This window comes from Myotis davidii, unplaced genomic scaffold, assembly GCF_000327345.1.
Source record: "Myotis davidii unplaced genomic scaffold, ASM32734v1 scaffold174, whole genome shotgun sequence".
Taxonomy (NCBI): domain Eukaryota; kingdom Metazoa; phylum Chordata; class Mammalia; order Chiroptera; family Vespertilionidae; genus Myotis; species Myotis davidii.
The window spans coordinates 2,671,970-2,679,682 of NW_006289087.1; the positions used below are offsets into that span (position 1 = coordinate 2,671,970).

Genomic DNA, 7,713 nt, shown 5'->3' on the forward strand with positions numbered 1-7,713 from the left:
TTTATCTGGTTTCATGATTTAAATGGTAAAAAAAAAATGCACACACAAGAGTACTCATATGGAGTCATGTTTCATCTGGTTCAAAAGAATAAAATGAAGATGTTGGAGAGAACCATTTGTTTGCCAAAGTTTTATTCAACGTCTAAGTCAGGCTAGGCATTGGTCACAGCAGTGTGGCTATTTACAGAGATAACCCCATGACTGTCTTATTTACGCTTTCATTTAAATCAGGGGTGGGAAGTCTGGCCCACGGGCCATATAGGGCCCGTGAAATCATTTGGTCTGGCCCTGCCAAGGCATTAGGGGTGGTTCATTAAAAGTTTGAGCAAATCACCCTAACCGGTCTGGCTCAGTGGATAGAGCATCAGCCTGTGGACTGATGGGTCCTGAGTTCGATTCTGACCAAGGGCATGTACCTAGGTTGCAGGCTCCTCCTTGGCTGGGGCCCAGGTCAGGGCTCATGCAGGAGGCAACCAATTGATGTGTGACTCTCACATTGCTTATAGGAGGCAACTCATCAATGTTTCTCGAATCTCTCTCTCTCTCTCTCTCTTACTCTCTCATCATAGATATGTCTCTCTCTCCCCCCTCTCCCTCTCTCTCTGAGATATATCATTAAAAGTTTGACCAAATCGCCCTAACCGGTTTGGCTCAGTGGATAGAGCGTCAGCCTGCGGATTGAAGGGTTCCAGGTTCGATTCCAGTCAAAGGCATGTACCTTGGTTGTGGGCACATCCCCAGTGAGGAGTGTGCAGGAGGCAGCTGATTGATGTTTCTCTCTCATCGATGTTTCTGACTCTCTATCCCTCTCCCTTCCTCTCTGTAAAAAATCAATAAAATATTTTTTTTAAAAAGTTTGACCAAATACAGCAGGCTAATTTTTAAGTTGATCATTTTGTATGGCTCACGAATGAAGTTATAAATATCCAAATGGCCCTTGGCAGAAAAAAAGGTTCCCACCTCTGATTTCAATCCTTAAAACATATATTTATCACATATTGCCAGGGCTTGCACAAGATGCTAGGGATATAAAACAGTATCATGAAGCCAAGATTTTCACTGTTGGAGAAGGGAGTCATCAACATGGAGGACTGGGATGAATCCTGGGGTGCTGGATTTGAAATGGAATAATGACTATGAACTCTTAAATTAGATATAGAACTTTAATTTAGACATAGACGTAGACATAGACGTACACACACACACACACACACACATACACACTTCCTAGCTCAGTCTGAGAGATCGAAGACCTGAGGGCATCTAGAACCAATGGTACAGTAGAGCGATGAGCACACCCAGATCTTGATTTTAAATACCATTCACCAGGAAAGGAATTCAGGGCACCTTAAAAAAGGCTGGGCCCAGGGCTGGGGCAAGGAAGGACTTAGGGCATCTTGTTACACCAGAAAGTAAGAAATTCCCCAAGAATGATGAAAACATATCACAAGGACAGGGGAGCAGTTGGTAGGGGCGCCACAGGACAGATCTAGAGTCATTCAAGAATCAAAACAATTGCCGAAACCGGTTTGGCTCTGTGGATAGAGCGTCAGCCTGTGGACTGAAGGGTCCCGGGTTCGATTCCGGTGAAGGGCATGTACCTGGGTTGCGGGCACATTCCCGGTGGGAGATGTGCAGGAGGCAGCTGATTGATGTCTCTCATCGATGTTTCTAACTCTCTATCTCTCTCCCTTCCTCTCTGTAAAAAATCAATAAAATATATTTTTTAAAAAAAGAATCAAAACAATTAACGACAGAATGGAATGTAACTCCTTGAATAAAATAAGAATCTATGAGTTCAAACTAATGCAAATGAAAAACAAAGACAAGGGGGAAAGGAAGGGCTTTAGAGCAAAAAGCCAACGACTGAATATGGGAGAACGAATGAGGGTGCAACCACTGTGGGGTGAAAGTTTAATGAGAAACAAGACATTTTCAGTTCCAAAGTGTCTCCCCACAAATTACATATTAATTGCAAAGGAGAAGCAGTAATTGGACAGTGGAGAAAACTGGTGGATATAATGCAACCAAGTGAAAACTCAGTAATATTTGTACGCTGATGCCCTGTGTCTGCTGATATGATCTACTGAGAAGGGCATAACCTCCCTTCCATGGCTTTCCTTCCAATGACAACCTGATAATTAGACAAACCCAAAGTGAGGGCTCTTCTACAAAATAACTGCCTCTACCCTTCAAAATATGTTCAGGTCAAGAAAGAAAAAGAAAGGCTAACGAACTATTCCAAACTAAAGACGGCCAATTAGACATGAAAATCAAGTGGAATGTGTCCTCCTGGATTGGATACTGGACTGAGAAAAAAAATAGCTACAAAAGATATTATTGAGACAATGGACAAATTTGCATATGGACTAGAAAATGGTATTATATCAAGGTGAAATTTCCAGATTTTGATAAGTGTACTGTATTTTATTATAAGAGAATGCTCTTCTTAGGAAATACGTTCTGAAGTGGATAAGGGTAAATGAACACAATGTTGGCAATTAATTCTCACGTGGTTCAGAAAACCATTATGCATACATTGAAAACTGAGTGCGCAATCGGTAAATCTAAGTAAACGGTATAACTATATGGCATTTCCTTGTACCAATTTTGTAATTCTTCTTGAAGTTTGAATTCATATCAATATTAAAAGTGATAAAGAGCCCTAATCGGTTTGGCTCAGTGGATAGAACGCCGGCCTGTGGACTGAAGGGTCCCAGGTTTGATTCCAGTTAAGGGCAAGTACCTTGGTTGCGGGCACATCCCCAGTGGGGGGTGTGCAGGAGGCAGCTGATCGATGTTTCTCTCTCATCGATGTTTCTAACTCTATCCCTCTCCCTTCCTCTCTGTAAAATGTCAATAAAATGTATTTTTTTTAAAAAGTGATAAACAAAACATTCTAGTTCTTTCATTCATAAATGTAGCCATTCAGTTAACAGTTAAGATTCTACTATTCGTCAGACAGTGGGCACAGACGAGCAGAACACAGACCCCCACCCTTGAGGACATCCCAGTCTTGTTCTATTATTTCTATAACAAGAATTATCCTGAACATAAACACATATTGCCCACCCACTTCAACATTCTGACCCAAAATGGCAAATGACATCGATGGGTATCTTGCGGCAGGAAATGGCTGCTCTCCATGACACCAACTTTAAAAACTTGGGGGCAAATCCCTCATGCATCCTTACTTGTCCTTAACACCCTATTACACGCCTGTCCTCCGCTGTAGTATGTCTATCACCAGGCTGGTGTCTATGCCGGCCCTGAAACAAAGCCGGGCTGTGTGGGTGTGGAGAGGCCGCCGTCTCCAGTTGCTGGAATGTCAGGCCCACGATCACCGGCTTCTCATGGGAAAAAGGCAAACCCTGCCTTCAGGTCCCGACCAAGAAAATCAAAAACAGTGAGCAGCCGTACCTGGATTAGTCATGAGTGACAGCCACGCAGCCTGCAACTATTAGTTGCATCTGGGCCGGAAGGAATCCCGGTGGAGGGATTTAGGCTGCAGCGCTGCTATTTGCTGGGAATTTGGAAAATTAAACACGGATCCCCTGGAAGCAGAATGCGCCCGTGCAGATCACAGGACCTGCAGGCAGTTGCAGCCCACGGTCTATATGTGAGATCTAAAAAAAGACGGTGTGAATAAAGAATAAAGAGGTCAATGCTCCCATCTGAACTCGACAAAACATCAGTGACATCCACGGAGCTCAACATACTCACATCTTGGAGCTGCCAAGCTAAATAATTTAATATCTTTTTGAACAGAAGAGTCATTCCCCCCCCAGGACATGGTTTTCAAAATATTAAATGTCCTGTTAGTTTAGACCTCTTGCAAGCAGCTGCATTCCTTTTTGGAAACTGGAGAATGATGGTCTGCCTCTTCTATAATTGGAGAAAAATTCCAGCCACATTAGGTATTGAGCCTTCAAATCGCATACCTCCGGAGCTTAAAAACTGGGGTCCTCTTAACCGTCTGCAAAACTTGAAACAGGCAAAACTCTCCCAAGGGTAGAAATAAAAGGGAGGAAGCATTTCTCGAGGCAAAATTAAGCCAGCGATCCCTTTACATTTCGTTTCTTTAAGCATGGAAAACACCGAGCAGGAGAATGAGATTAACTGGGAAAGGCAGAGCGCCCTGGCATAATGAATGAAGACTTAGGCCTTGACTTAAGAAGTATGGTGCCGTGGCTCTATCTGCTGGTGCACAGTAACGACTTCCATGTGCTAACCCCGTAAAGGTTAAGACTCATTATTAGCTAAAATATGCTGCTTTCTAAACAGTTCAGTGTGTCGGTTACTTCCCCGTATATCCTTCTTAATGAGCATAATGCACTTTTCCATTGGGTTAGAAGATTTAGGAACGTAACTTTCAGGGCTTTTGAATATTAACTCATTACTTAAATCTGCCATTGCTAACAGGTCTTCTGCAATTCCTTGCCCTTGAGAAAAACATAAATACACATACACACGCACACACACAGAAAAACATAAATACACATACACACACACATAAATACGCTGTGGGACTCGTGTCCTGTTTCTTTTCCCCACTTCCCTGTCTACGATGAGGAGAGGGCGCAGGAGGGATGGTAGGAGGAAAGGCTAGGGAAGCCAGTGAGGGGGTCTGATGAGGCTCCTTGTCATACAAGGAGACCCTCCCGACTGGTACACTAACCCCCTTACTCAGGAAGGTCCTCTGGCACAGAAGCAAGAATTGGTTCACTGTTTTCAAGTTGTTGTTTTGCTTTGTTTTTAGTAGTAGCTCCCTAGTTATAAGGGGAAGGGGGTGGGCAGCGACCCCTCTCTTCTTAGGAAAGTTTTTTTTAATATATGTTTTTGATTATAGAGAGAGAGGAAGAGAGAGGGAGAGATAGAAAGTATGTTTTTGATTATAGAGAGAGAGATAGAAACATCAATGATGAGAGAGAAACATCGATTGGCAGCCTCCTGCACGCCCCCTACTGGGAATCGAGTCTGCAACCAGGGCTTGTACCCTGGCCAGGAATGGAACCTGCAGCCTCTTGGTGCACGGGACGGCACTTAAACCAACTGAGCCACCCTGGCCAGGTGTGGATGGCATTCTAAAGTAAAACTCACCCTTCCTCGGGCCCTATCCATTTCCTCAGTGCACTTACCACTATCTGTATAGGAACACACACACTACATGTGTGCATACGTATGTGGATGTATATATATATATATATACATATGTGTGTAGATGTATTTATGTGTGTGTGTGTGTGTGTGTGTGTGTGTATTTATGCTTTTCTCAAGGGCAAGGACCTCTAGTGTCATGTTCACCACTGTACACCCAGGGCACATGCTAGGTACTCAGTTTATTTTAGATAAATATGTATATGGTGCCCTAACCGGTTTGGTTCAGTGGATAGAGTATATATATTGCTGTGTTGGCTAAGCTCCACACACTAAGTAAGCAGGATTGACTAGCCGTATTTTTTTATGTATGTGGGGGCGGTGAGGAGGTAAGGGGTCTGTTTGGTAATTGGGTCTGATTACTCCCCAGTGGAATCCACACCCTGGAAAATGGGCGTTTTATTTTTATGCCCAGAGTTATCAGGGCAGAGATGAAAGCAGCACTCTTTTCAAAGGGATGTTTTTCTCCTCTAGACTTTTGCACATGGTAGGACGTGTGAAGAATGTGCTTCTTGGGTATCTTCTTTTCCTAGAGGAGTTTGAAATTTTTCAGGCTGTCAGGATGACTCATGTGAATGATGATTTTTAGTTAAGAAAACAACTTGCGCTCTTTGGCCAACTCGAAAAAAACTCCCCAAAGTCCATGTTACTGTTTTGTTATCGTTGACATGCCTGCCTTCAAAGGCTCCAGAGAAACCCCAAATGCTGTCAATCTGGAATTTTCGCTAATGAATTTATAACTCATTCCAAATTCATTGGTTTCTCACTAGACAACTGGTTTCTAAAATATTGGACGCTTTGTTTCCAAGTTGGCTGGGCTGTATCATACAGAAACGGAAAAGAAATTACAATGAGAAATATCTACTTTGGTTGAAATGGAGCTGGCCATATGGAATGCATAATGTTGTTTCTCTAAAACCAGTAACATTTTGCAAAACAAAGCTGTTACTCAAATAGTAAAGTACAACACAATACGGCAATAGCTGATGAATTACCTGGGAATTCAATGCCTTTAGAATAAATACTATGGTACAAATCTCCCATGCTCTCCGAGTCTAGATAGCAGAGTGGTGAGATCTTCCCAAGTCTAAAGAGGTCCCCTCATACCAACGAGGCAACTGGTGAAGAGACCCAGCAAGTCATCTGGGAGGGAGGGTAGTTACAGCCCATCGATCAATGGTTCTTAACCTTGGAGAAAGCGTGAAATCCTCCGAAAGCAGGGGGAGAACTATGGAACCTTCCCCTCATCCCATTTTGTGATCAGTGTCAGGGGTTCTTCAGGTCTCTGAAGGGCATTCTAAGGTCTCAGATGAAGAGGCCCGGAGGCAGAGATTCAAGCCTACGAAGGGAAAGGAAAGGATGGCCTCTGAGCCCGCCAAACAAAATAACAGCAATTGGGAAATACTTAAAGCTAATAAACACTTGGGGGAAAAGAGAGTTAAAAGAGAGAAAGGGTGGGAAGATTAGAAAACTAAAGAGAAAAGGGAGCCCTGACCAGTTTGGCTCAGTGGCTAGAGCGTCGGCCTGCGGACTGAAGGGTCCCAGGGTCGATTCCAGTTACGGGCATGTACCTTGGTTGCAGGCACATCCCCAGTAGGGGGTGTGCAGGAGGCAGCTGATCGATGTTTCTCTCTCATCGATGTTTCTAACTCTCTATCCCTCATCGATGTTTCTAACTCTCTATCCCTCATCGATGTTTCTAACTCTCTATCCCTCATCGATGTTTCTAACTCTCTATCCCTCATCGATGTTTCTAACTCTCTATCCCTCATCGATGTTTCTAACTCTCTCTCCCTCTCCCTTCCTCCCTGTAAAAAATCAATAAAATATATTTAAAAAAAAGAGAGAGAAGGGAAAATAAAAGCAAGCAGAGGAGTGAAGGAAGACGGAGGGATCGCACACGAGGGGGGAAGGTCTGCCCTCACTGACCTTGACCGCCAGCGTTTACTCAGTGCTGCCGTGTGCTCATGATGTGCTCGGCATTTTTCATGTAATTAAAGCTGACACATCTCCGATGTCTAGGACCTATCTTATGTGTTCCACAGCTCAAGAAACCGGCACAGAAAGACTGAGTCTGCTGCTCAGGAGGTTAGCCAGTGACGGGGCTGAGATTTAAACAGAGGCCTGCAAAAAAAGTAAATAAATAAAAATAAACAGAGACCCGCTGTTTGATCCCAACACCGGCCCCGGAGTCCTTACAGCCATGCCCCTCAACCGCCTGTCTCCCTGACTCGGAGACACAGCTCTAGACCGCTCATATCTGTACTCTTCCTGAAGACAATGTTCTAATAATGAAAAGTGATGCTGCATAGAACACATTAGTTATCTGTCTTAACAGACACTGAACCAGAATCTAGATTATTCTCCTCGAGATCTGAAAGGCTCATGATTTTATTTTCCAGTTTTGCTGAGATGGAACTGACACATAACATTGTGTGTCATGATTTTCAATCCAACGGAAATGGTACTTTTATGTATGGTTTTAATTTCTGGAAATTCCATTCAAAAGATATCATATGCTTTAAAATAGTAACAAAAATGTATTAGAAATATGGC

At 43.3% G+C, this 7,713-nt stretch overlaps 1 protein-coding gene across 1 annotated transcript in view; it reads right to left on the reverse strand.

Annotated features, from left to right (window-relative positions):
* LOC102770951 (protein dispatched homolog 1) overlaps positions 1-7,286 on the reverse strand; it is a gene marked incomplete at its 3' end in the record, with an annotated part of 93,669 nt that extends 86,383 nt beyond the window's left edge. Inside the window, exons 1-2 of the mRNA XM_015562340.1 lie at positions 7,087-7,286; positions 6,346-6,496 (exon numbers count right to left, since the gene is read on the reverse strand). The remainder of the gene's footprint in view (positions 1-6,345; positions 6,497-7,086) is intronic.
* Positions 7,287-7,713: the final 427 nt, after the last annotated feature.